Genomic DNA, 26,781 nt, shown 5'->3' on the forward strand with positions numbered 1-26,781 from the left:
ATGTGCAGAACACAATTCTGGTTTTTAATTTTTTTTTTTGAGACCAAAAGCAATGAAACTTCTTCACAAATAACACATGATCTCTATCTAAACACAGTAAACAACAGTCGCAATAGTTATATTTTATATATAATTACTAAGTGGTTATTTGCAACAGATTTTTTTCCACTCTGTTACTTCTACACAGATTTCAGTATAAGCCCTCCCCAGGACACTCACATACATAATCAGACATGATTTCTCAATGTCTTCAGTGTGGCACTAACATCTACATATGTCACCAAGCCTCCCCAGAGAATGCTGCAGCTTCACAGTCTTTCAGCATTCCTCTAATAGACGTTGAGCCAATTTGTGAACTCGACGGTTTGGTTTTCTGTAGAAACAAAGGACTGGAACAGACCTCCTAGATCTCTGAGTCAGTTCCTCTGCTATTGTAAGCAACACGTCTTACAGTGTCTGTCAGAAACTCATCAGCTTACAGTAAGAAGAACAATAGTACAGATCTCAATTGGCCCTGGCTCTGGGATGTACATCTCAAGGCAAACCCAGGTTGTGCAGTCACTAAGTCACTAGGATTGATTGTCTTTAACTACTCTGTTTAAATAACCTTTTCTCCGCAGAATTGCAACTGCCTTAAGACTCCAGTGGTGGGTGTGAAATCTACAGCTTGCCCTTAGTAGAAACTCGCTAAACAATTGTCTCTTCTGTTTTTGTCTGAAAAGAACTGAACTGAGGCTGTACAAAGACATGGGATTCAGAAGCACAGAACAGATTAATAGGAATATTATGCAGCAACTTTGCTGACAACTGAAGGAATAAGAAGCTATCAGGAATCTGGCTGAGCATATAAAATTGTTATAGTAACAGGCAGTACTAATCACAGAACCAGTTTGGGTTGGAAGGGACCTTAAAGATTGTTCCAACTCCCTGCCCTGGGCAGGGACACCTTCCACTAGCCCAGGTTGCCCAAAGCCCCGTCCAGCCTGGCCTTGAACACTGCCAGGGAGGGGGCAGCCACAGCTGCTCTGGGCAACCTCTGCCAGTGTCTCACCACCCTCACAGGAAAGGATTTCTTCTTTACACTAATCAAAATCTACCTTCTTTCAGTTTAAAAGAGCTACCCCTCATCCTATCCCTACACTCCCTGACCAAGAGTCCCTCCCCACCTTTCCTGCAGCCCCTTTCAGTACTGGGAGGCCGCTCTAAGGTCTCCCCGGAGCCTTCTCTTCTCCAGGCTGAACACCCCCAACTCTCTCAGCCTGTCCTCACAGGGGGGTGCTCCAGCCCCTGAGCATTTCCATGGCCTCCTCTGGACCCGCTCAAGCAGGTCCGTGTCCTTCTTTTGTTGGGGGCCCCAGATCTGGACCCAGCACTGCAGGGGAGGTCTCATGAGAGTGGAGTAGAGGGGGAGAATCCCCTCCCTCGCCCTGCTGGTCACACTTCTCTTGATGCAGCCCAGGACACGGTTGGCTTTCTGGGCTGTGAGCACACATTGCTGGCTCAGTCAGTTTTCCATCCACTCATACCCCCAGGTCCTTCTCCGCAGGGCAGCTCTCAATCCACTCCTCGCCCAGCCTGGGTTTGTGCTGGGGATTGCCCCGACCCATGTGCAGGACCTTGCACTTGGCCTTGTTGAACCCCATGAGGTTTGCACAGGCCCACCTCTCCAGCCTGTCCGGGTCCCTCTGGATGGCACATCCCTTCCCTCCAGCGTGTCAACTGCACCACACAGCTTGGTGCCGTTGGTGAACTTGCTGAGGGTGCCTCGATCCCACTGTCCATGTTGCCAACAAAGATGTTAAAGAGCACTGGTCCCAACACCAACCTCTCCACCTGGACATCAAGCCATCCTCCCTGTGGCCACAGACCACAAGATGACCATTAGACATTCTTTCTTTGCATCCTACAAATGTGGAAACTCAGCCTGATAAAAAGACTCCATTTCCAGAAAAGGACAAGAAGGGTCTGGTCTACATCTGTGGAACTAAATAAAAATAGTGTGATAGTAAGAGTTGGTGAGCGTGTCAGGCACCATCTAAGTTAAGAACACCATCATATTTTTTCCTTGTATTCACACAAGGTTTATTTTCAATTTAAGTATCTGGGGAGGCACTGTTTTTTCTGAATTATGTATAGACCTCATTACACGTAAAGTGATATTAAAAAGACACCAAAAAATTCAATTGTACACCAAAAGATGAACAAGGAAGTTTTCCTACTTGAAGAAGCAGAAGTGTACTCACATAATTCTTAATGCAAAACTGAAGAGTGTTTAGTTGCTATTGAGACAAATACAAACCGAAAAGTATTTAGTAGTGCCAGTAGAGTTTGTGCTTATTTTGGCATATTTTACCATCTCAGTCAACCAAAGAGAACCAACCCATTTTCAACAGCCATTAGCTTTATACAGTGTGCTGAGTCAGAGCTATTCAGAAGCTAAATACAGCTTGTACAATACATGATATTTATAGATCTTTTCTGTCTGACAAGATCTATTAGAAATACAAAATGAATGCAGAAGAATGTAAATGTCTATATTAAAATATATTTAAAACATGCTTAGCAGAAATATTTAAATTAAATAAGGTATTTTTCTATACATGTGGGAATTTATGATAGAAAAACACAACTTTGATAAGATCTGATTCTTAAATAAAAGATCAAGAATGCGGCTTTCTACACTTTTTAAATTTGCAAAATAAACCACATTTCAGGAAACCTCAATTTTCAAAAAAAATACTGCATTCCAGTAAATGCCAAGATAAAATTGGCTCATGTTCAGTCCTATGATAAAATATACTTTAAAGCATATAATCCAAAATTGAAACATCATAAGGTTAACTAAAAGCTAACCTACACTCTAAGTGAAAAAGTACCTACACACTTAAGTCTGATAATGTCTACAAATAATTTGTGACTAGTGAAAGCAGATACAGAATATGTTGAAACTGATTAGTGGATAGAGTATATTGGGTGGATTCCACCCCTGCTTTTATTGCTCTTGCTTAACTGGTCCCTACGCTTCCTATTTTCTTGTATGCTAGATACAATAGTGGAAGAAATGTGTATTTTCTATACATTTGGAACGCTACATTGTTTGGCATAAATTAGTACAGAAGCTGATAAGTGAACTATTAATATAAGACATCTCTGAGGTGATTGGTTCTGAGTGAAAAGGGGACATATACCAGGCTCAGATGGGTAAGTTGATTGGTTTTTGTAAAATATACTATATAACCAGAACATGATCATGAAATATACTGAGTTTCTGGGCTTCCAGTCAAGTCAGCACCTCTTGGTGCTATGATCAAAGCACCCATCTCTCTCTGGAATCCAGATAGCTCTGGTGGGGTCTCAGCTCTGCCATGGTGTACCTGATAATCTTTTCATACCAGACATCCATTTGCAAGCTTTAATGTTTTACATTTGCATGACTGTGGGATCACTTCAGCTGCGCACTGTGTTCACAGTGGACTTCCACCATACCAAGTGTTCCTGGTAATCTTGTTTGTTATGGAGCACAAACACAGGGCTGCCTGTAGAAGGGTTTTCTGGCATCCACTGAACAGTCAAGCATGAGTCAATTCATAGCTTTGCACTGAAATGAGGCAAAACTCACAAATTACAGGTATTTTCTCAAATAAACTTTAAAACTACTTAGTTGTAACCATTACAGATTTTTATATTTTGCATTCATTTGGAACAGTTTTCAAAAATAAGACCTTTTAAAAATACTTAATAGCTGCAAAAAACTTTGTTTCTATTTCCTGTATTACAGAGACTAATTCAGATACTACTACATGGAATAAACTATACATTAAATAATTTTTATCTTCATCTTTTTATTTATGATACTGAAGTCAAGACAAAATATAAGTTATTGTTTGTGGAGAGCAAAATGTGTGGCCACACTTCTAGTATAATTCTTATATATAGCCAGTGAAGACTGTTTCTTTATTTCTACTTATTATTTTACTTAACTTTTCTCCATATTTAATAAGTCAAATTGGTTAACGTGTGGTTTATCTAACAAAAGTAGATCTAAATAAAATAGTTCCTTGAGCAGTTAAACTAATGAAGTCTGGAGCTCTTTTGATTGCATCGAATTTGTAACATTTACACTTGCCATTTCTTCATCAGGAGCAGGATTTTTCCCATACCTGGCTTACTATTTACACAAAGCCTGTACAACAAGGTGGTCTCTGCTTTTACTCCGACATCTAGCTGGAGCTGCACAAAGTTCAATGTCATGATACTGACTGGGAACTGATAGACAGACAATCTATTTACCAACCTGGATTAAACCATATGCAAGGTTATTTGTTAAACATGGAATGGAACACTTATTCAGCAACAAGACTGTTCGCATTAAACACTTTATAGTTTCACCATTAGTTTCATTTAACCCACCATCCCTTGGTTTTTATTGTGACATAAATATCTGAACACTTTAAAATTGCAGTGGATAATATAAGCTACATGTAAGAAGTTCACCAAGGAGATGTTCTATCTTTTAATGTTCATTCAATACTATTTCTTTCAGAAATCTATCTTTCATTATTCGGTCTTCATTCTGTGTAATTTCTCAACATTTTTCTTCTAATTAGTCACTAGTTAGGGATTTTGTAAGTACTCTGCCTCAAGAAATCCAGAATATCTGGCATTTATTAGATTAGGGAATTTCAATTACTTTGATTTTATTTTAATTTAATGCAGTAATCTGGTATTGCATTATTCTCCTATGTAGTATGACTATGTGCCATCCAAAATATATGCTCAGTTTGGGGAAAGAAACTTCCTTTTAAATTAATTTAGCCTTTTAGAAAAACACTTTTTAAAAAACATGTACGTTTATGAGGCACATTTGAAAGCAATTATGAACTAAAACACAACCAAAACAGTAGTGGATGGAAGCAGAAACAGATTTTAAGTGCCCCATAGCAATTAATGACATAACATGCCTTCTCAACTGGGAGCCAAAATAAAAGCTTTGTATGAATTCAGGATAAAGCATAATTCATAGAAAGAGAACAAGGATGGTTGGTTGTATCTTGGCTTTAAGATATCTACATCATGAGGTAATAAAGTCAGGGTTAAAACTACAGTTCAGAAAAGTCCTTATCATCAAAAATGCAGCCTTATATATTTGATTTGCACTTTCTAGAGGCTTGGGTGCATCTATGCAGGAAAAAGCAGACTCTCTTTTGGTCTCTTTTTTGACAAGAATGGTGGGGAATATGAGAACATGCAGTACACTTATGCGGCCAGATCTGGCTCTGCATTACAACTGTGGAAGACTATTGAGCCTGTTTCCAAAGCCCAGTGAAATCAAAGGTAGTCTATCAGCTTCAGCAGGATTTGGGTCAGTTATTTCCTATGGGTTCAGTTACTTGGGTTATTTCCTATTGCCACTGAAAACTGTTCTATCAAAATCTCAGCATAATTTTTTGACACTCAGCTGATGTACAAGAATGTGCTGTAACTAGGGCGATGCTAGAAAACCCCAAAGGGGTGTCTCCATGGTAGTTCTCAGGCACACACATGCTTGCTTTGCCCACACTCAGAGTTAGCTGGATGATAGCCAGCTGTAATCAGAAGTTTGCAAACAACTCTGTAGATCTGCCTCCAGAAGCATCAGCTTATACAGGGCACAGAAACCTCCCTAGTTGACTGCATAGCCAACTCCATTTTAATAAGTTATCGAGCTAATTTTCTAAGTGCAAACAACTGTAAAGAAAAGAGTGGCTGGTGGGAGGCATAATCTATCAGCTGGTCAGACAGCAGAAAAGGCTAGTGGAAAAATGGAGAAAATGAATTGCTTATAGGATTGATGCCTATAAAACGTGAAGGTTGAATTTCCTCACAGAGGAATAGAAGAGCTACTTAAGTCAAAAGATGACCTAAGATAAAACATAAAATTATTATTAATACGGTTAAGGTGAAACTGTGCGGAGAATTCCTAACCAGATGAATTCTGATTTTAGGACAGAGCTTGATCATTTTGTGGAAAAAATTATATGTTGTGACATTCACATTTTGAAGGTGTCTTCGATGTTTAGATCCAGTGCTATGATTCTGGGTGCTAAAAAAAAAATCAAGGTTAAGATATTAGGCTTAGAATCTCTACATTAGATTAGTCTATTTTTATTCTATCAATATCCAAAGCGGCCCTTTCAAAACCATTCTAATAAAGGCATTTGCCGAGAAAGACATTAATCTTTCTTATTTTCCTTTGTGTAAAGTTACAACAGCCTGACTTTACTATATACAGATAAGTTACTACGTCTAAAGTATTGTTTGGTTAATTACTTGGGGTTGTTAAGTGTGTTCTTTATTGCAACACCATGGAGTTGGACTTCAAATATTGTGCTTTGATGCAGCCCATTGCTGACAATATGTTACTGCATTTCCACTAGGTTACTGATGTCAGTGTATGAGAGGTTTAGGCAAATGCATGTATGTAAGCTCAATAATTCAAAATGAAAGGCAAATTTTTATTTGATTTTTTAATTTTTGCTTTGTTCCTGAAAAGTTAGTAAGTTAGTAAGTTCAAATTTTCATAGTAAGTTCTGTAATTTCGCACCCTTACGTGGTTGTGTAGAACGTGACAGTATTCAGGAAAACAAACTTTGAAATTCATTTTCCAAGACATGGAGAAAAAAATTCAGTGAGCATGAATAATAAACACCAATGAGCATCTAAAATATTCTAAAACATGCCTTAAGCAATACTTCCTCTAGTTTCTGTGATTAGTGATAAGATGATCTTTCTACATACTCCTCTACATTCTCCTGCCCACTCTATGACTTGAGAAGTCCGACAATCAGATATATTCTGTCTGAGAGTCGTGGGTTTACAGATTTTCTTCTGAAGGTAGGTGTTTCCTGAGGTTCTAAAAATGAGCAAAGAATTCACAGGCTTTGCTTGCAGGATTTCCAACAAGACAAATAACTTACAGTAAAAGTTGTTTCTTTCCCTGTTGCCTTCTTTTGCTTGATTTCAAGAGAAATACAGCAGTCAGAACAACAGAACATGTCAGAGCAGAACATGTTGCCGGAACATGTCAGTTTAGGTCCCTCATCTGCCATATATATTTTTGTGTGAACTCCATCTAATCAGCTTCTTGTGCTTTAGTTCCCTATAAGAATTATAGTCTTATCTTGTCTTATAGGTCTATTTTTAAGAAAACAAATAAACACCAAGAATATAAAATTGATAGCTGTCTACGGTAATGGAAGCTAAATATATTTTAAAAGAAAGAAATTTAATATGCCATGCTTGGTTTATTTAGCCTGCAAATGAATCAGGGCAAAGAGACTGTCTTGTTCCTTTTGGTAAAGTGCAATGCAAATACAGTTGCTACATATATGTTTGTTATTAATAATAAGAGATACTTTTAGATGCAGGAATGAAATCTAATTTTCCTGGCAGAGAACTGCAATTTCAAGGATATTGCATTCTTCTACTGCATCTCCAGAGTTAGTGCACTGGGAAAGGCGATATCCCTTTGGGGAGGGGCAAGTCACAATGGTTTTGGTTCTTAGTCAGTTTAAATGGCAACGTTAGCAAAATGCTGCAAATAAATGAGCTTGCTAAAAGCAGAAGATGGCTTGAACAGCCAAGTTTCTGCAGGCCTTTTGGTTCCTCAGTCTAGGAAGGCAATTTACACAGTCCATTCCACAGTGTGAAATGGATAATAATATGCCCTAGTGGCCTTAACTTCTACATTCAGCATTTTGGGGCATTCTTCATCCCCAAAATAGATCCTGCTGACCAGTCCTCGGCTGGAATAAAGCCAAAACCACTCCACTGATTCCAAAAGACTTAGGTCAACTTTGATAAACTGAATTTGGGTTTTACTATGATCCCGAAACGTCACTAAATGTTCAGTAGTCCTACTTTTCAGATAGCCAACTGCTGCTTGTGATTGGGTTTTTACTTGTGTATATTTTGGGTGTTTAGATTTCTTTTTAATACTTACCGTATGACATGTATTAGATCTCATGCATAATTTCGTTTAAGCTCAATATAAGCTATGTAAGACTGACTGACTCCAATAAATGGCCTTTTTTTTTTTTTTTTTTTTTAAGACACACACACTTCCTCAAAGGAAGGACTGGAAAAAAATGTTATATTTTAAATTGAATAGATTCTAATGTTCCCCGCAATATGCACTCTTGGTATTCACTCTTGGTATTTTGAGATAGATAAAGTCAGTCTGGCAAATGCTGAGTTTGTAATTTTTTGGAAGACACAAGTTGACAGAATAACCTAAGAAGTACTCTGTATCACTTCCCCATCTGGTCCTACCATTCTACAGAGGGGTACCACAAGAAATAAAGTATCTAGAAATTAGCCTACAAAGCCTATAGACTGCACCACAAATAGTCAGTTTCTGAGACTTCTGTTTGAACATGCCCTGTACACATGTGAAGAATAACAGACTGAAACAATGGCAAATTAGAAACATAACTGAAGAAGCATCAAGTCATCTTTTGCTGCCAGTATGTACAGTTGCAAAGCAAGAAAATTCTTTTTATGAGTATGAATCTCTTTATTAAAGAGAAAGTGCAGATATGTTTAATTTCACAACCCTGTGAATCATGCTTTCCTTTCCAGCAGCTTCAGACATGTCTTTCTTCAGTGCAATTTGATTGATAGACCAGACAATTTCATAATTTTTTCTTACCAGCAGAAAGTTGGCCTGATCATTAATCATAAAAAGCCTGAACAGAGTTTAATTAATCTTTCTTTTTCATACTTGCTTCCTACAAAACAAATATGTCAGGCCACATTGGAAAGAACTTTAACTAACATAACCTAATTCTGAATATTGAATATTGGTTCACAGTGGCAAGTTTCTTACCAGAAATCCATTCAAGTGAAAGAAAAATCTCTCCAAGATCTTGCTTCAGAAAAATCAAGATTGCAAAGTATTGGCAAAGTTTCCATCAACAAAGAGACAGGCATTGTCTGGAATATTATTCACTAGGAAATGTTTTCTCAGGTCTCATAATATGGAGGTTTTAAAATTCTACTGTAGGTGTTACCCTATAAAATACAACGGCACTGAAGCCAGATCACATAAAATACAGTAACTGCTGATGACTTGTGAATAAAACTAGACAGGTGAGACTGGGTGCTGATACCACCAAGCAAGGTTCTCCCCAGTCTCTCCCAGAAGGCATGAAGAGGGGTCTAGAATGAGCAGAAATCACCTGAGGGTAACAGTGTCCAGCACCCTGTAACTACTTGTCATTATGAAAGAAGACCTCACCTCCCAGTGAGTGCCTGACAAATGCAGGAAGCCCCAAGCATTTACATGCACTGTTCTGGAATTTAACTACAGCCTGATAACTCAGTCAACAAACATAAAAACTTTCTGACTTTCTTTCTACATTCCTGACTGAAAAGAAAAAAGAAAAATTATAATTCAATTAGTAGGTGATATTTAAAAAATTAACATAACCTCCTTTTCTCTCCCTTGGAATCTTGAATGTTGCTAAAACAGGAATGAGAGGTTTTGGCGCACACTCTCCAACTCTCAGCCATGTAATTCCACCAAAATCTTTGCATATCACTCATGTAGGATATTAGTTTCTAAGGTATACTGCAGGTAATATGGCCTTTCACATTTCTAATTATTAGTGGGATTGTTCTTAATGGTAATATTAAAATTGGCAGTGATTCTAAGAGAAGTAGAGATCACCAAAACCAGTATTTGTCACCTTCATTTCCCTATCAAAATGTATATGTAAAGTATAGGGTACAAAATAACAGCATGGGATCTGTCATTCAATTACTGGGCTCCCATTAATTCAGGCAGATAATCTGAGATTTTCAGTTACTGTGGGAATTTTCAAAGTAATTAATGGGTTTTGGACAACATGACATCATTGCAATGACTGACATTTGGTTGAACTTAATATGTCACTTAGCATTCACTGCTAGGCAACCAAGCTTTTGGTATGCTGAATGTCTGAGACATGAGGTCAATGTCTAAAGTGTATATGCAACACAATTACTAGTAACTACTAGTCTCTAGTGAAAATGCACCCACTTAAGTTGTTATTTCAGTAATTCTCCTGTTTCAGAAAACGTAAACCTTTATGAAATTGTCTTTCACACAGGCAAGGGTGTCCTCCATACTTTATAGTTCTGCAGTTGTTCTAAACTGAGGTGTCTCCCATTTATTACGTGTATTGCTGTTTGCTGCTTAAGCACAGCAAGTTATGTCCTGCAAATAATAAAGACAAAGCAAGATAAATTATTTTAACTTGGCTTCCATTTATTTTATATTACTTTATCTAAGGTTTGAGCTGTTGATCAAGATGGATCTGCAAAAGGCAGATCCAGAGCTGGGTTTGATCTCAAACTTCCACAACCAGGGACTGAGGACAGTGATTTAGTCCCATTTGGTGAAGACTAATTTAACAGAATAATGGAATCATAATTCTGATTACATCATCAGAAAGCCATTGTTTTGAGAAGCAATTCAGACTTAGTTCAACTTCATATTCCAAATGAACAGCTGATGAATTCTCATTAAGACATTTGTTCACTTTCTACTTTTTAGTCTGTCTGTTCTCAGGCTTTCTTACACAGTGCTGCCTTATAAAAGATCCATGAAATGTTACAGCTTTTCACCAAATAATTTTTTCCACTCACAGAATGTTGCTTCAGGAACTGGTCCCACCTTTTCCAGGAGTAATTTGGAAAGGGTCCCACCCTGACCAAATCTGACCTCTGATTGATTGCTTCAAAACCTACACACCCCAAATGAGAATAACTGTCCGGGACAAGACATGTAATAATGATCTCACCTGACAGAATGAGAATGATACAACTGAAGTAGAGGCCAGAGTAGTGGAAAAAAAAAAAAAAAAAAGGATTGCTTTCTTACTTGCAGTGCTCATTTTCTTTGCCAAATACACTCAAACAGGAAGGATAATATAACAGATGATGGCCTGAACTCCAGAAGTTAAGGAGCGAAGTATGTGATTCATATATACTGCAACTGGTTAAGAAGAGACATATTAAGTAATTCTGGAAGGAAAGCAGCACTTGTCAGTATCATTTCAGTGCTAATACAAGAAACCCATAGCTCTGCTTAAAATGTATAAGACGTAATCTGTGTGACATACCTTCCAGGCAGTTATATGTACTTTTTCAATAACATGACCATAAACTGCTAGATAATTTTAGATATTAGTTACTATTAAATTATACTTCAGCTACCCCGAAATATCAGTAAATGTCAACTCAATTAATACTTAGCTATATCTAACATAAATACATTCATATTTTAATCATTTCAACAAATATTTAAGACCAAACATTATTGACCAATATCTGATTCCATTAACTCCAGTTTGATCACAGTGTTCTTACCTAAAATTGAGGTAAATGCTAACACTCTTACCAAGCTGCAAATGTATGAACTTTGCACATAAAAATGTAAATATTAGTATATGTGCATTCCTATGTTCTTTATCTTTATATGTGATCAACCCTGAGCTACAGCTGAACCACTTTAAGTCATTAAGGAAATTTAAAAGCATGTAAAGTAGCATCATTTTAGAAGACAAATATATGCTTCAGTGAACCTCAAGAACTTCACTGAACCTCCAGGTTTTTAAGGATCTTTCATCATAATGAATGTTTATGTTAAGCATATTACCTACTTAGAGTACAATTTATCATTTTGTGAAAAATTCTGCCCTTGACCCCTGAATTGCAGACAAAATTCTTAAGACTAACATGGATCTTCAATTCTACTGAAATCTATTTAACTGATATCAATTCAGAGACGAGACCATGAATTTGCAAGTAAATATCTGAAGCTAAAAGGAAGAAATTCAAGACATCTATCTTCAGATTCTGAAGTCAGCATATCATATCTAGATTTAATTTTAAATGTGTTATAAAGCACAAAAAAAACCCAACCTCAGGTTGTTATATTCCATATTGCTGCTATATGAGAATCCAGCATTCCACACTCTGTACAACTCCAATTAAATTTAGTGGAAGACTGATATTAATTTAAGTAAGAGTTGGATGGTTGGATGTGTCCAAAGGATCAACTTTAATCATATGATTGTGCCTATTTATCTTTTTTTTTTTCCACAGAGTAGATGCTTTTCACAGTTAAATGCTTGTTTTGAAACTATTTTGGGCAGCATTATAGCTCAGATAAAACTTGAAATACTTATCATACTTAGATAAAGCTAAAAGTGATAGTATAGTGCAGAATTTGGCTCTTTGTATCTCATTTCCACACTTCTAACTTTAGGCCTTCTCATTGTAACGATCTACTGAAGCGCCTCTTTGAATAGATGGGATAGGAACAAAATTCTTGCAGTAATAATAAATACTAGACTATATTGTCCTCTGGGGATATTTTCAAAAGAACTTTGTATCCTCAAGCAGATAAAGTAACTTTTTTCCTCTTACTGCTTGTTACACTTAGAATGCATGATATTGGAATAATATGTAGGGAGTAACTATGGATACACAAACAGAACCCAGCAACTTTTTGTGGACAGTAAGTTTTCAATTTATTAACCTCAGCTCAATCCAACTTTCAGGCTCTTTTCTCCTGCAGCCCCTCCTCATGAGCTATTTTCACTAAACTCAGTGGAATTTTCACAGATAGGATAGGACCCAAATAAGTATCCAGTCATGCTCCAAAAAATCGGTAAAAGAAGCCAAGAGTTATCATCAGCTTGCTGAGGACAGCTTAATTCTTAGCTGAAAGAAAAGGAGTTGCAAGGCCCTCAAAAGGCCTTAGAATCAGAGACCTAGGAGGTATCTGAGTCAAGAATGACTGATTAATCTTTGTACATGTATTTTTTGGTAACACACTTTTCAGCATAAAACTGCTCCTTTAATGGACTGAACATTGCATTCAACGAGCCAGCCTTCCCTGGATGAGCTGAATTGGAGTTACTGTTCATCTTGCTTTTAAACTTGTCAGTTTTAAGCTGTCCTCCAAAAAATGCTTCATGTGACTGAACTCTGTAGGTCATACTGCAAGTGCACTTGGGGTATGCTGACCAGAACTTAGAGGCTTTCTTGTTGCATACTCTGCAGCCCTTGGAATGAAAAAGTGGACTAATGGCTCACAGAGAGCCAGGTTTCAGACTCAGGACTCCCGAGGACTCTTTCAAGTTCACTTCATATCAGCCACATGGCCCCTTGACTTATGCCCACACAGCTACACGAACAATTTTGCTTAACTCCAAATGCTGTCTGGTATACTAGGAGTTTATACAAACTGCCATATATCTAACAAGTATTTTCAGAGTTAGCAGCTAGCAGAAAGGGTTTTTCTACTCTAAAACGTTATAATTTTAATTTTGCTCTCTTAGTCTTCCACACAATGCAAGGTTCTTTTTTTGTTTGTTTTACAGTCCAGTGTTCATATTTACCTGCCACCATCTCAGACATGGGAATATCACATTTGTCAAGAATCATAAAATGTTGATGAAAGTCCTGAAGTTTTGGGATTCCAATTTGCTAATATCACCTGCTCCATTTCTGGAGACATTTCTCTTAGACACACTGGGGAAACCAGCAGTGACTCACCTTAGTAACTCTAAAAATTGGGTTAATTTTTTTAGAGAACATTTAACAGCTTGACTGAAAGTGTGCGTTGCATCCACACAGAAAACTGAGGTTATAAACCAGTTTTAATGAGCATGATATGAGCTACCTACTCCACTGCACCCTATCATTAGGGGAGGTGATTAGACTCCATGCTATGTGGTCAGGGTATGAACTGGGCTTGTAAGGCAATAGAGATATTTGCTGTCCCTTTCTTCATGATGATTGCAGGGTTATAATCTAGGTCTTTATGGCTTGCTTCTTAAAAAAAGGGTAAAATTAGAAAACTGCTGTTAAATTGTACTTCAAAAGCAGATATGTATCACCTCTTCAACAGTTTTTAGAAATTTTCCATTTCCATCCAGAAAATTCAAAGATCTGATTTCAGCTGATGAAGAACGGACTCTTTTCAGCTGAAAAATGATAATTGAAAAGCTTACCCCATCTTGCTCGATTTCAGTTTTTCCCTACAGTATATGTCTGTATATATACACTCAAGGATGTTTTTGTCTTCTGGACAAACTGGGAGATTCACTGTTCACTCTCCATTGTTCCCATTTCCAAGGTACTTCCCTTCGCCAGCTATTTGCACCATTGCTTAGTCTGGTAAGACAAACAGCGTCAGTTATAGGCATAATTTTCTAAGCAGAAATGTGAGCACTTCGAACTTTCTTCTTTCACAGTGAGCTGCTTAAATCCTATTGTTAAGTAGGGTTTAAACTTAATTAGATTAAGCTAAATACATTGTCAGCTCGGTTTGTTTGGGACAATGGGGCCATCTGCTGGCCAGGGAGCCAAACGGCCCCGCACCCCGGGGGTTTCCCAGGAAATGGAGACACCCCACCATCTCGGTATAGCACTTCTGAAAGTGGTATATACAATGCCCCCCCGTGCCAAACAACCCTTCGTGCTCAAGGGGAAAGGGAAAAAAAAAAAAATTCTGTGCATTTTCCAATTGCAAAGGACAGGATTTTCCACTGCTTTTAAGAACATATAGTTCAAGACTTGCCTTGAAATCACAGTGGTAACACTGCATATTACTGCTAATTTCCAGAAGGCCATTAGTAACATGCAATAATGTAAGCCAAGAGGCAGACTTGAAGGAGGAAGCAATAGGTCTCTAACTGCCCTCCCGGTCACTCACACAACGTACAGCATGCACTATTGCCTCCTCCTGTTCTGGCGTGTATGGTTCTGCTCATACAATGCAGTCATGAACCTGCACAGACTCCGCAGTCTGCTGTGCAACCAAGCTGTCCTGTTAATATAATATAGGCTCTGTTCTTACATCTTCTACTTCAAATAGAAAAATCCTCTAAGAGAATTATAAGCAAAAAAACTTCTTGGCTCAGTGTAATATAATTTGGAAACTCAAAGCAATGCCTCTCAGTTTGCCCTAGCTGGCAAAGCTCGCTGAGAGCTGAGGAGACTCCTAAAATTATGCTAACCAGAAAGTCAGCCACAGATTTAAAATACTGCTATGAAAATATATCTGGGTTTGGGATGGCTGTCCAGTAGCTGTTGAGCATAGCTGTGGCCACGCCTGCCTCTCCATGCTGAGCAGAATGAAAAGGAATAAGCATAGGAGGACTGAAAATGTGTTAATTTTGCTGTAGTTTATCAATAACTTTCTGTTTGATGTAATGGCCATTCCAAGAGCTTAGAAAGAAGACGACAGGAAAGAATATGGCTGTCATCTTCGTATGCAAACGTGCACAAACATTCTCTCTCTTGCTGTTAAAGTTACAAACCCACTCTGGTCTTGATCACTTTTAGAATTGATAGGCAAATCACTAAATCAAATTGATAATAAAAATATCTGAAAAGGTGTCTGAGCAAGACTATATTAAAAAAAAATAAATCATACAGCAAACAATGTCGCCGTTGGCATAAGGAGTTGGCTGATGCTGTACTCAGGGAGAAAAATTTAAAGCTGAAACCTCACAACTGCCAAACAAAGTGAGCTAGTTAGAACACAAAGCATGAACAAAACTGTCCAGAACAGTAACAGCAACCAAAGATCCATCATAGACTGTAAAAGGGATAAGACACAAGGGTCAGAAGAAGCTGATTTACATGTTACACCCATCTTTGAAGAGCTCAACAGCTTATTCTTAAAAAGCAGCCATGAATACCCTTCATCTTTTTCAGGGTGTTCCTGTATAGAATTTACCGTTGTTACCAGTAGCAAGAGCAGGCAAAAAAGAAATAAGGCGATATGTATACTTTGTTTGCCTTTTGATACGATGGCACATAACATTTTTGACTTGTTGTATTATATCATAATTTTCCTCTTGACTTCAGCTGTCAACATGTCAGACTGTTCTGATCCCCTTTCAAGCTTTCATGACAAAAGCCCACAAGAGATTAATTCTTTTCATTCATCGGTTTTCTACTTTAAAGTCTTCCGTGCCTTGAGGGAATGAGAGCAAACACTAGAGGGTCAGTAGGGGGTTAAACATTCTTTGACCATATGAAACAAATGTGCAGGCCTACTAGTTGTCATAGGCTGGTAGTGGGGAAAATTGATTAGCAAATGAAAGAGACAAAATAGCTAACTAATTCTGCACATTTATCTGTGAAAGTTCAACACTTTAAGCTACATGCTTTCTCATAAAACACTTCTGTGAGCTTTTCTGATTTTAACTGCTTTGATACGCTTTCCACCAGTGCTTTGATTTTCAGCTAAGTGATTTCAACTTAAGTGAAAAATCTATCCATATGTAGAAGCAGCAGGTGTTTGTTACTATTTTCCTTGCCTTGACCTGCTGGAGAGTTTTCTTTTGACTTTCACAGTATAAATGCTTTAGAAGTCTAATGCTTCTCACAGTGATTCGCACATGGAAATAAAAAAGGAAGCAGGATCTGGGAGTTCTTATGGTTAAAATGTTAAGTTTTAGTGAAACACATGAAAATATTCTAACAACATAAGTCCTATCTTAAACTTTTCTGACGGTTTGACTTTGTGTGTGAAAGATTTCACACGGTTTCTCTGGGGAATGTAAACAAGCTACAGTAGCTCAGAGCCAGAAAACTCAAGGGAATATCCTTTACTGGCATTGCATTAAGAGTATTTTCCTTTCCAGATGACTGCAAATGATAACAGTCTGTATTTGGTTTGAACTCTTGTACCAACTGAATGGGTTTTTTCAACTTAGCAGGATTTAAGTCATCTCTAAAAACTGGTACCATTAGGGAGTCCAACTTCCTGTAGGTTTCTGCTTGATTTCCATTGGACTCAGTTTTCGATAACGTTGTTGCTATGATCCTGACTCTTCAAACTCTGTCTTGAAACACACATGATCCTAGAGGTATGTTCAGTGCATGACATCTGAACATCCATTTCAAAATGGAATCTACTGAAAATTGTCAAATATTGTACACAAATTAAGTTCAATGTAAAACGAAAGACTGAAAGTGAAAAAACAAAGGCAGCAAGCTGAAAATACAGATAATACAGCCTACATGCACCAAACATTTTTTCCCTCCTATCCAAATAGTAACTCAGTATAAATAGACTTACATGCTTTTTAGGCTTCTTAATATATTCTGCAAAGAACATGCAAAATTGTCTTTGACTCTTTTTATGGTCATCTGGCATCATCTAAGTGATCTTGGAGCGTAAGATCTTGTGAAAGCCAGTATCACTTTAGTTCCCAGTTCATCTAAGAAGAAATGTTTAAGGAACTTAAGCACCTGAAATGGTAGTTACGTAGGTAGCAAGATTCTCAAAAGTGCCCAGGTTCCTAATTGTCACTATGAATTAGACATCTTAGGTGGTTTTGAAAGTCCTAATAACTCTGTAACCTCAATTTTAGGTGCCTTTAAAGGTTGGGCTTTCAAAATTTTACCATTAAATACTTTTTTTAATGTCATCTTCTGAATCACCAGGTCTTCAAGACCTAAGCTGTTGGTCTCTGCTTTGCCTGGAATGATACATGCTACATCTGATTCTACCCTCCAAAGTCTTATCACATATAAAAGGAATGACATGGGATGGGGGAGACTCTGAATGCCTCATATGGAAGGACCCTTCTTTGTTACGAAGGAACAGTTATTTGGTAGCTATGCAATAGCACTCTCATGAATAGAAGTATGATCGGGCAAGCACACCAGGTATTGAGCATTACATTTCGGTACTTGTCATTTCAGCATTCAGCACATGCCCTTGGCAGAACTGAACTCTAACTTATCCCCCCTAGATATAATCTATGAACTTTGCCCAGAGAGTCCCTTCTGAGCTGCATTCGCTCTGTTCCAAGCTGCTGCTAGCTGAATTTGTCCCTGGCTAGTTTTATAAAAGCATTCATCTGTTATCACCATTCCCCTTTTGATGCATGTTTTAAATGAGCTATTTCTTGTTTTGTGACAACTTGCAAACCAAGAAATTCTTGAAGCAAACTCTGTAAACATTTCATACACGCATAACTGGGAAGGCAATAATTATAATAGATGCTGCACTATCTATCTGTATAGCAATGTGGATTTTTTTGAATAAAAAGAACTTGTCATAGTGATAATCACCTAGACACACCAGCTCTCTCTTTGTATGGAAACCCACTCATTCTAAAAGAACAAAATAATGTGCCTGCTTCTCATGTGCAGAATCCATAGATCCATACAATTATTTTTTTTTCTTAAGCATGCAGCTGAACTCAAAAGTATTAGAATAAGAACACAAGCATGGATACAAGTGTAACTTAGTAGGGTAATAAATGTAATAAACAGTTGAGGCTAAACTATGGTCTACAAGCCAGATCAGCTTCACAGAACAATTTGTCTGACCTTAGGCATGCTTGCTGCTGCCTTTCCTGACAGCACATTAGACGTAAGAAAGAACTGTCTTCTGACAGGGTCTATCAGCTCTTTCTCTATTTTGTAACCCAGCTGCAGGCAGCCTCTACTATAAAGTGGGCAACAGAAATTCAAGCAACAGGCATAGGCATATGCATGAGATCACACGCAATTAGGGAAGCATCAGTGTTACAAAATCACTTGCTCACATGTGAGGTGCACATCCAGCCGTGCAGGAGGAATGGATCCTGGGTCTGACCCTCAGTGTTTCTGTGTTGTCTATGTCGCTATGGTATGCACTATATTTCCAAATAATAAATAGAGTTCTGATGACTAACATCAGTAAAATATGGTTTTTGCCTCTGTAGTCTTCAAATGAGATTGGTGCATAGCACTGAGGGTGCTCCTGACTTGCCTAATCTATACACACAGCATGAACATAGTCTACGAATATAGGAAAGTAAAGCACTTTAGTTAACATTTCCACATAATTAATACAATGTATCCTTGTTTTGCTTTATACTCATTACTTTTACCTTTTCCTGCTGATTGATCAATAACAAGCAGTACCCATGGAGAGAGAAGTTTTACTTTAAGATGCTGTTGGAATTGCCTCACATTTAAAACCAAGAGGGGTGGTGAGATACGGCATCTCACACCAGGTTGTGGGACTTAAGAAAATAAATACCTTTAACCTTATAGTGGCTGTGGCATTCCTGCTAATTATCTGAAGACACCACAAGAATTCTTGTTTGTTTATTTGTTCCAACAGTATTCCAGTTGAAAACTCATATGACAACACCAGGCACAGTGAATTAGAGTTAACTAAGGCGAAGCAAAACTCAGTCACTGTGTGAATCGACATGTTCTAAACTAATTTCAAAGTCCCTGATATATTTGAATATACTTAATCGTAAGCAAACGAGTAGTTTCATGGGTTTCAAAGCTTAAATGTGTGCTGCACTGAGGTTTTCTTTGTCAGGTGAATCCTGGTTTTATTTATAGAGAAGGAAGTGAGTATACAACGATGGTTATTTTGCACAACAGAAGAAATCATCACAAAATTTTAAAGTGCACAACAGTAGGGTTATGATTTTCTAATTACTGTCTTTATAGAAACACATATGCTATATACCACTAAGGGCTAAATGTAAACAAACACAATACACTTTAACTGTCGGTAGAGAACACAGAGGCATGCGGAAATGCAATAGGCATTCAACCCCCCAGGCTCTATGGACAGCTTTGGCACACCAACCGTAGCTTTTTTTTGGTACAATCTTGTGGATTGTAATTAAAACGGCAGCACCACTCCTCAAGATAGTATGGTTTAATGAGGGTTTTTTCAGTATCTTGAGATCTCTGGATGTCAAAATAGTTTCTTGCAAGTCATGTGACAGGCAATAATTTTAAAATAATGCTTTTAGGACAGAAGTATGATGTTCTCTTTCAATTAGAAACTCACCAAAAACGGGCCAACATAAGTTTTTTCTGTTCTTAGAAAATCCTTAAAAATCCAAGGAAGTTCAACTCAGCTAAACCTTTATCTGTAAGGAAGTCTGTGTTCCTTGAATTAAACTGTTATGCCTGTGTACATCCATGTAAGTCAGAAGCCCTCTGTACACTCATGCACTTCAAACCTTAGCGGCTGTCTGTCAGATTATGTTTATACTTATAAGGAATCCTAGTCAGGGAAGAAAGATGGAGGTTCATTCCTTGGTTTGGAATAAATGATGAGCTAACCATTGTTAAAAACCTTCTGGTTCCTTCTGGGCAGAAAGGTTTGCAAGTGGATGTTTTAGTCTATTTTTAGATGCTGTTTGAACAGCTGACAAAGACAAAATAATTGACAACAGATGAAAAGTTAGAGATAGGCTGAACTGAAAGAATCAGCATACGTCTGGAAAACTTCTTATGGGGAGTTGGAGGAGGATAGGCAAAATTGATAGAGTTTGTTTCCTGGGACTGGTTTTCACATGTATTTGATTGTTTTTTGATTCCATCTCAGACTACTTTTATTTTTATTTAATATCATGTGGAGTGACGGAACTGTCATATTTGGTTCTGGCTGAACAATCTTGGTTTGTTAAAAGGCTAAAATTCAAAGTCTCGAATCAACGTTTTAAGAAAACCAGAGATTTTACATATGTGGACACAAGACATGTAAAGACTTTAGCGAGAATATAAGAGCAGGTCAGACTGAGTGACACAATCTATATCATACGACCTCTCTTGTTATAAAGTGTACATGTAGAAGACATGTTCAAGACAGATGGACTTCATTTACATGAGATGTTCAAATGAAATTACTGTGGTTACTTTTAGTCTTGGGAAATTCCTCTTATGCTGTAAGCATTCATAGAGGAATATTCATACAGTGATCTTCAGTTTTAATATATTTTCTGGCAGATCATAAATGAAATATATACTGCCTAAACATGTATAGGTTTCTAATAGCAGAAGAGCCTATGCAGATTGCCTACAGCTGTCCTAACCACATGAAACAATTGAACAAGCTCCAGTAACCTTATTTTGCTGTAAATTCATTCATCAAATGTTAGATGTTAGGCCATAGATAAATAATGAACAGTTTGGCTGTGTAACATTGTCTGTTGGTACAATTTTTACCATCTACAGCAATACAATCCTTCCTATAGGATGTATACAAGGAAATATCAAAAACTAATTTTCTTGTGCTGCTACTGAGTATCACAAATGAAGATCGTGTTAGGAACAGATTGTTGGAAGAAAATACCTTTATGTGCATTGATTTTCCAATGTTCATTTAACCAAATTATAGGATCTGTCAATGTCCATCAGAGCAGATATTAGCAAATATATTGTCTATGTGTAGGAACTGACATTATCATCCTTAACTGATAAGTTAACAGCTTGCTTTATTTGGGACTGATTTTATGTAAGTTTAATCTATGCAAGAATTTTAACTGTCTTTATACAGAACTCTCTCAATTGTGTTAACTATTAGAAGTGATTACTGAGTCTCAGACTTGAAAACATTTCCAGCAACTCAATATTTCCAGAGTCTCAAGTCAAAACCAAGAACAAACTGAAAGCCAAATTTATTCTGATGTAATTCAAATGGAGGATAAATCTGGTCTCAAGATTGCAGATTGTGCAAGTTTGGAAATGTCCCAACTTCTTTTTACTTACATTTGCTTATAACATGAAGCAGGATAATTGGTGGCTATGAACGCCATCTTTTTCACAAAGTCTTGTATTTGCCAAACATGTCACACTCTTTCAATGAAAGGTGGAACGAAATTCCATAGTATTCCTGATATCAATTTTCACAAAGAATATATAATATAAGGCAGAGTATGCACTGGTTTATCCTGAGTGTGATTTACCTTTTTTTCACCAGGCTAATTCCACTGTTGGCAAGTTTCACACTGATTTAACATTCACACCAGTGAGAAATTGTTATAATAGAATGGGCCATTTTCTATCACTTATTTTTTTTCCTACTCTATCTGTCTCTCTCTGTAACTTAGATAAATAACTGGAATTCTCTTCCTCTCTCTCGTCCAGAAGTGTTTATCAGGTATGCTTAGAAAGTACTAAGAAGCATTTTTCAAATGCTATATCTCACTCACATTTACATTATCCAGACTCAAGATAATGATCAATATTGTAATTCAGTAGCTAAAAAGTTTGATTTTTTTATGACCTTCCTAAGATTTCCCTTATATAATTGTCTATTTGCAGTATGTAGGACTCAACCACATTACAAAGCTATTTAAATGTACAGGCAGTCAATTACTTGTAATATTAACATTGACTACAGTAATCAGAATAGCTAGGGTGAGCCAGTCAGTTAAATTCAGACCTATATCAAACTATAATCCAACTCCTCAGTCCCCCAGTAATACTTATTATATGGTAAAATGACACTGAGGAAAGGACATTTGATAACACAGATGCTCATTTAAATACAATATAAAAGAAGAGGTGTCTCAAAAGGAGTCTGAATGTTTTACTGGCTCAAGAGATTACCAGTTTACATGCTAGTTATTAGTGATGAGAGAAAGCACTGCTAACTTTAGAGATTACCTTCAGTTAGAGAGAAAAGCCTTGGTGTTAACCAAGTGATGACACTGGAATGCAGAAGTGACAGCTGACTGTAAATCCTGGGTAAGAACATGCACCTGATCACTGCTTAGACCTTTGCCAAGGACCTTGAGCCAAGGCAGACGTTGTGAGAGCTTCTTTTAACAGGCTAGAAGTCTGATGAGTGTTACAAGGAACTAAAGTTCCCGATGCCTAATCGTCATCTCAAAACTCTCTGTAGCAAACATATAGCCACCACAGGCCCAGCACAGTCACTTTTATGACTAATAGAAAGATTTTTATTGAAGTCCATGGAAATTTGACCAATCTAAGTAGACTTATGGATAGAATTGCTTTTTCTCTCTAGTCTATTCTATTTGCCAACTTGTATAACACAATATTGCTTAGTCAGAGGATGTCTATGGTAGGGTGAAGACTTGTAGACAGATCTTCACAGCCCTATGACAGTGCCATTTTGGTTTTCATTGGTGTTCACAGGGCTGAACTGCCATTTTGGAATCTACAAAAACTAACAGGTCTATGTTTCTAGTCTCACAAGCCTGAGAGATAACAAATTGAAAATGTACAAAGCACTTTGGTTTAAAAAAAAAGCACTTTCAAAACAAAATTTCAGATAGCTATTTAAAATTGTGTTTCAAAGAATTTCACAGGACCTTGCTTTGTTCAAGACTATTCTTTTTTTTTTTTTTAGTTTTTCAGGGAATGTATTTTCAAGCATCTTACAATTTAGGTCTTAGCAGTATCCTAATCCCTTAATGCACTGAAATGCATTATAATACTCTTTCAGATATCATTACACAGTCCATAATAACTGATGCAGGTGATAGCATAAATTGCGTAAATATTCACTAAAAACACAAACATCTTTTTGCGAGGTGCATCAAACTCCTTGTTACAAAGGGAAGGTTACTGGCTTGGAAGCCAGCTTCTTTTACTGATTTCCAAAATTCACTTAAACAGCATATCACTTGTGAATCTGAGTAATTCAGATCAAATTGCAGATAGTTTTGAATTTGTTTTGATTAAACACATGCAACTTCTGCTGTTATCACCATGAGTTTTAGGGAGTTTTGACCAAACTGAGATGACAAAGAAAAAAGTAAATCTTCAGATATGACATAATTAAAGATATATAATCAATGTACAGTGACAAAAACATATGTATAGACGTAAAAATGGGACACTTGGCAAGTACTAATTCTTCATCATATTTCCTTGGGGTAAAACATTTTGGGATTCTTAAGTTGAAAAGAATTTAAGAACAGACACAGGATGGAAGGTCCAAAGGAGGCAGAACTATGGAAACCGTCAACAGGGACAAGCCTCCTGTCCTCTTGGCTTTCTGTGTAAACTCACATAATATGCAAAAGTCCATGCCAAAAGTTGTTAGCTCTCTTTTATTTTACCATTAAATCAGGCTGACATTTAAAAATGTTTGCTTTTTCCAAAACGTCCTTGTTATTCTTGAGCTCTTGATGTTTGTTGCAGTAAAAGCCAATTACATGTCTCAGAGACAGCTCCAGAAATGAGTCCCATTCATGGCTGAAAATGGACACTAAAGAGTTTGCATAAAAGTAATCGTAATCTCCTGCCTAGAATAAAGATGGCATAACCAAAACTTGCAGAAGAGAAAAAGGACAAGTTTTGAAAAGGGAGATACTAGTTTTAAAGCTACAACTACCTCTCACTAGCACACAGTTAATTAAACATTTTGTGCAACCCCTTTCAATTGTTCAGAACATCACTAGGCCAAGGGGCAGCACAGATTTAGTCTAAGAATCAAGAAGATAGCTATTACTTAACACCTGCTACTGCCCACTGTGAGAACGGAGGCTGACCTGAAAGCTAAACCTTGTGCTAGGTACCTCTAGTGACAATATTCTTGATTAATTAGGCAGCAGCTTTCCTATAGGGACTGTTGGTAAATGGGGTATCTTTAAAAAAGTTATGGCAATGGTAATTTTATGGTAATTTTAAAAAAATATCAAAACAAAAACCTGAAGAAGTTACAGATAGAATGATACATTGCCATTGTCTGTATTAACAGATAAAGGGATTTAATGCAGGAAATTCCTTTGGCTCGCTCTTCCTACATTCCTGTTCTACCACGTCACTAAATATCCCCGTGTCCCTAACAGCAAGTCACTTACACTTTGCACATCAGTGTCCTCACATTAGAACTGAACTAGCTAGGCAGTACCAACCAAACATAGATTTTGCAAAGTAAATAAAAAAAAAGCTGTAGAGTACTTTGAAGTCTGGGAATTAAAAACAGAAAAGGAAAGCAAATATATATGGGCTTTGTAATGCTTTGGCCCTCAAAGACTTTGAAAATCTGGAATACATCTTAGCATCACATGTCCTATCTAGAAAAGGTGTAGGACAGCCAGGGTTTACATTTGCCCTAGGCAGGAAAATTATTGAAGTGATTATATTCCAAATATTATCATAACAAGTTATCTGGAAATTAAACCTCTTTGTTAGTCAATCAATATTTATTAATGTGAAAACTGGGCAAAATCCCATTCTACAATTTTCATGCATACCAAACTGAAAAAGGCTTGACTCCTGTGATAGCATCTTCTAGCTACTAAATCTCATAATTCAGGGTTTTAGTCTATTTTTTCAAACTTTGAAGACTAGAAGTGGGAGGGGTTGTGTTTTTTTCCACTTTTGCATCATTTGTTTGCAATTGCAGTGGTGAAAAAAATGTTGTGTTTTAGATATAGCTCTGTCACATGTACATGAGCCTGAAATACCACTTTTGTGGTGCGCACTGAGGATTGCAAGTGCTTGGAATAAGCCTTTGCTCATCAATAGAGTTTCACAAAAAGACTATGTGTACTCCTAGTCATCCTCAGTGGTAAAGTAAAACTTGATATCTTAAATCACTTCAGCTTACGAACGCATTAAATTTTGGTACTTGATTGGTTGCGAACATCCATATACATTCTATATCTCATTTTCAAACATGTCCTGCAGACAATTTTCAACAGTGGTTAAGCACTCAGGGAGGCAAGTGGAAACCAAATGTGATTTTCAAATGCATGTAAGCGATTGAATATGTAATTAAAATTGAGCATAGGCACACTAAAAAAAATTGTACTGTCTGCATCTTAAAATGTCTGTAGCTGTCCCTTATTTGGACACAGGCTCCTAGTCTAAATGAAAATGTTAGTCCCATCTAGCTGGACAAATACACGGTGAAAGTGTCAGGGTAGAGTAAAAGCAGAACTGAGGATCAGCCACAAACCAGTAGCATTTTTCAGTGTGAGGCTGTTTTATTGCTGTACTGTTACTAAATGCATTACAGTTGCAACCACTGAGTATACAAGCCTGGATAGCAACAGAGAACAAGTTAAAATTCATTTCAGATAAGCTCCTACTTGTGTTATGTGGCAAAGGAAAAATTAATGTACCTTATCCTGAACTCTGCTCTGGTAAGCAGTCTGCATTATGTAAACAGTCCTACTGAATCATCTATTAGCAAACTAGGTTATTTCTTTACCCACTTCACTGGTTTATCATTGCCAAAGAGGCCTACAGTTATTGCATCTTTGTTTATACTGGTGAGATTTCTCTACTCAAAGAGTAGAGGCTATAATTTACCTTCTCTCTCAGTTTGCTTGCCCACTTATGGTGTGCTGACCAATGCCCTTTGTCCTGCATCTCCATTTTCAGTCATACTTTATGCATTAGTCTATCTCAAGTAAATCGGAATGATCTCAAGGAAATTAGAAGTATAAAGATACTGTTTTATTCTCCAACTTTAGAACTGACTTTGACACAAGAAATACTGACAAACCGCATGAGTAGACTAATTGTGATCAATTTGCTTGTTAAAATCAATATTGCTTAACAAGAGTTAACAACAATCTTGTTCCTCTCCTCTCCCTAATAGTGAGAGGATGTCCCAACTGTTTTACACAACATGACTACTCACTTTTTTTTCTCATCATCTTACAGAGAGAAAATGCACAGCCACAACACAGTGATTTGTTTCGGTGGTTTCTCTCTTTTTCAAAGTGTATGTACATACTGCTAGTTTGATATAGTAACAAAGTAAATGAAAGATATGTGATTTGCAGCTAGGAGAGTATTTTACAGTTTAAGTGCCAGAAAAAAGGGGGCAAACCCGGGGAAAAAAAGGTGGCACAACTAATAAAACATCACTGATTTTATTTTAAAATCTCCCTCTTCAAATTGTTTTTCATTAAACTGTGGTGAACACAAAAATCAAAGTACACAGGAAATTGTAAAGTCCTGACCCATTGCCCTTTGCAGAAAATGGGA

The sequence above is a fragment of the Athene noctua genome, chromosome 9 (genome assembly GCF_965140245.1).
Source record: "Athene noctua chromosome 9, bAthNoc1.hap1.1, whole genome shotgun sequence".
Classification (NCBI taxonomy): Eukaryota; Metazoa; Chordata; class Aves; order Strigiformes; family Strigidae; genus Athene; species Athene noctua.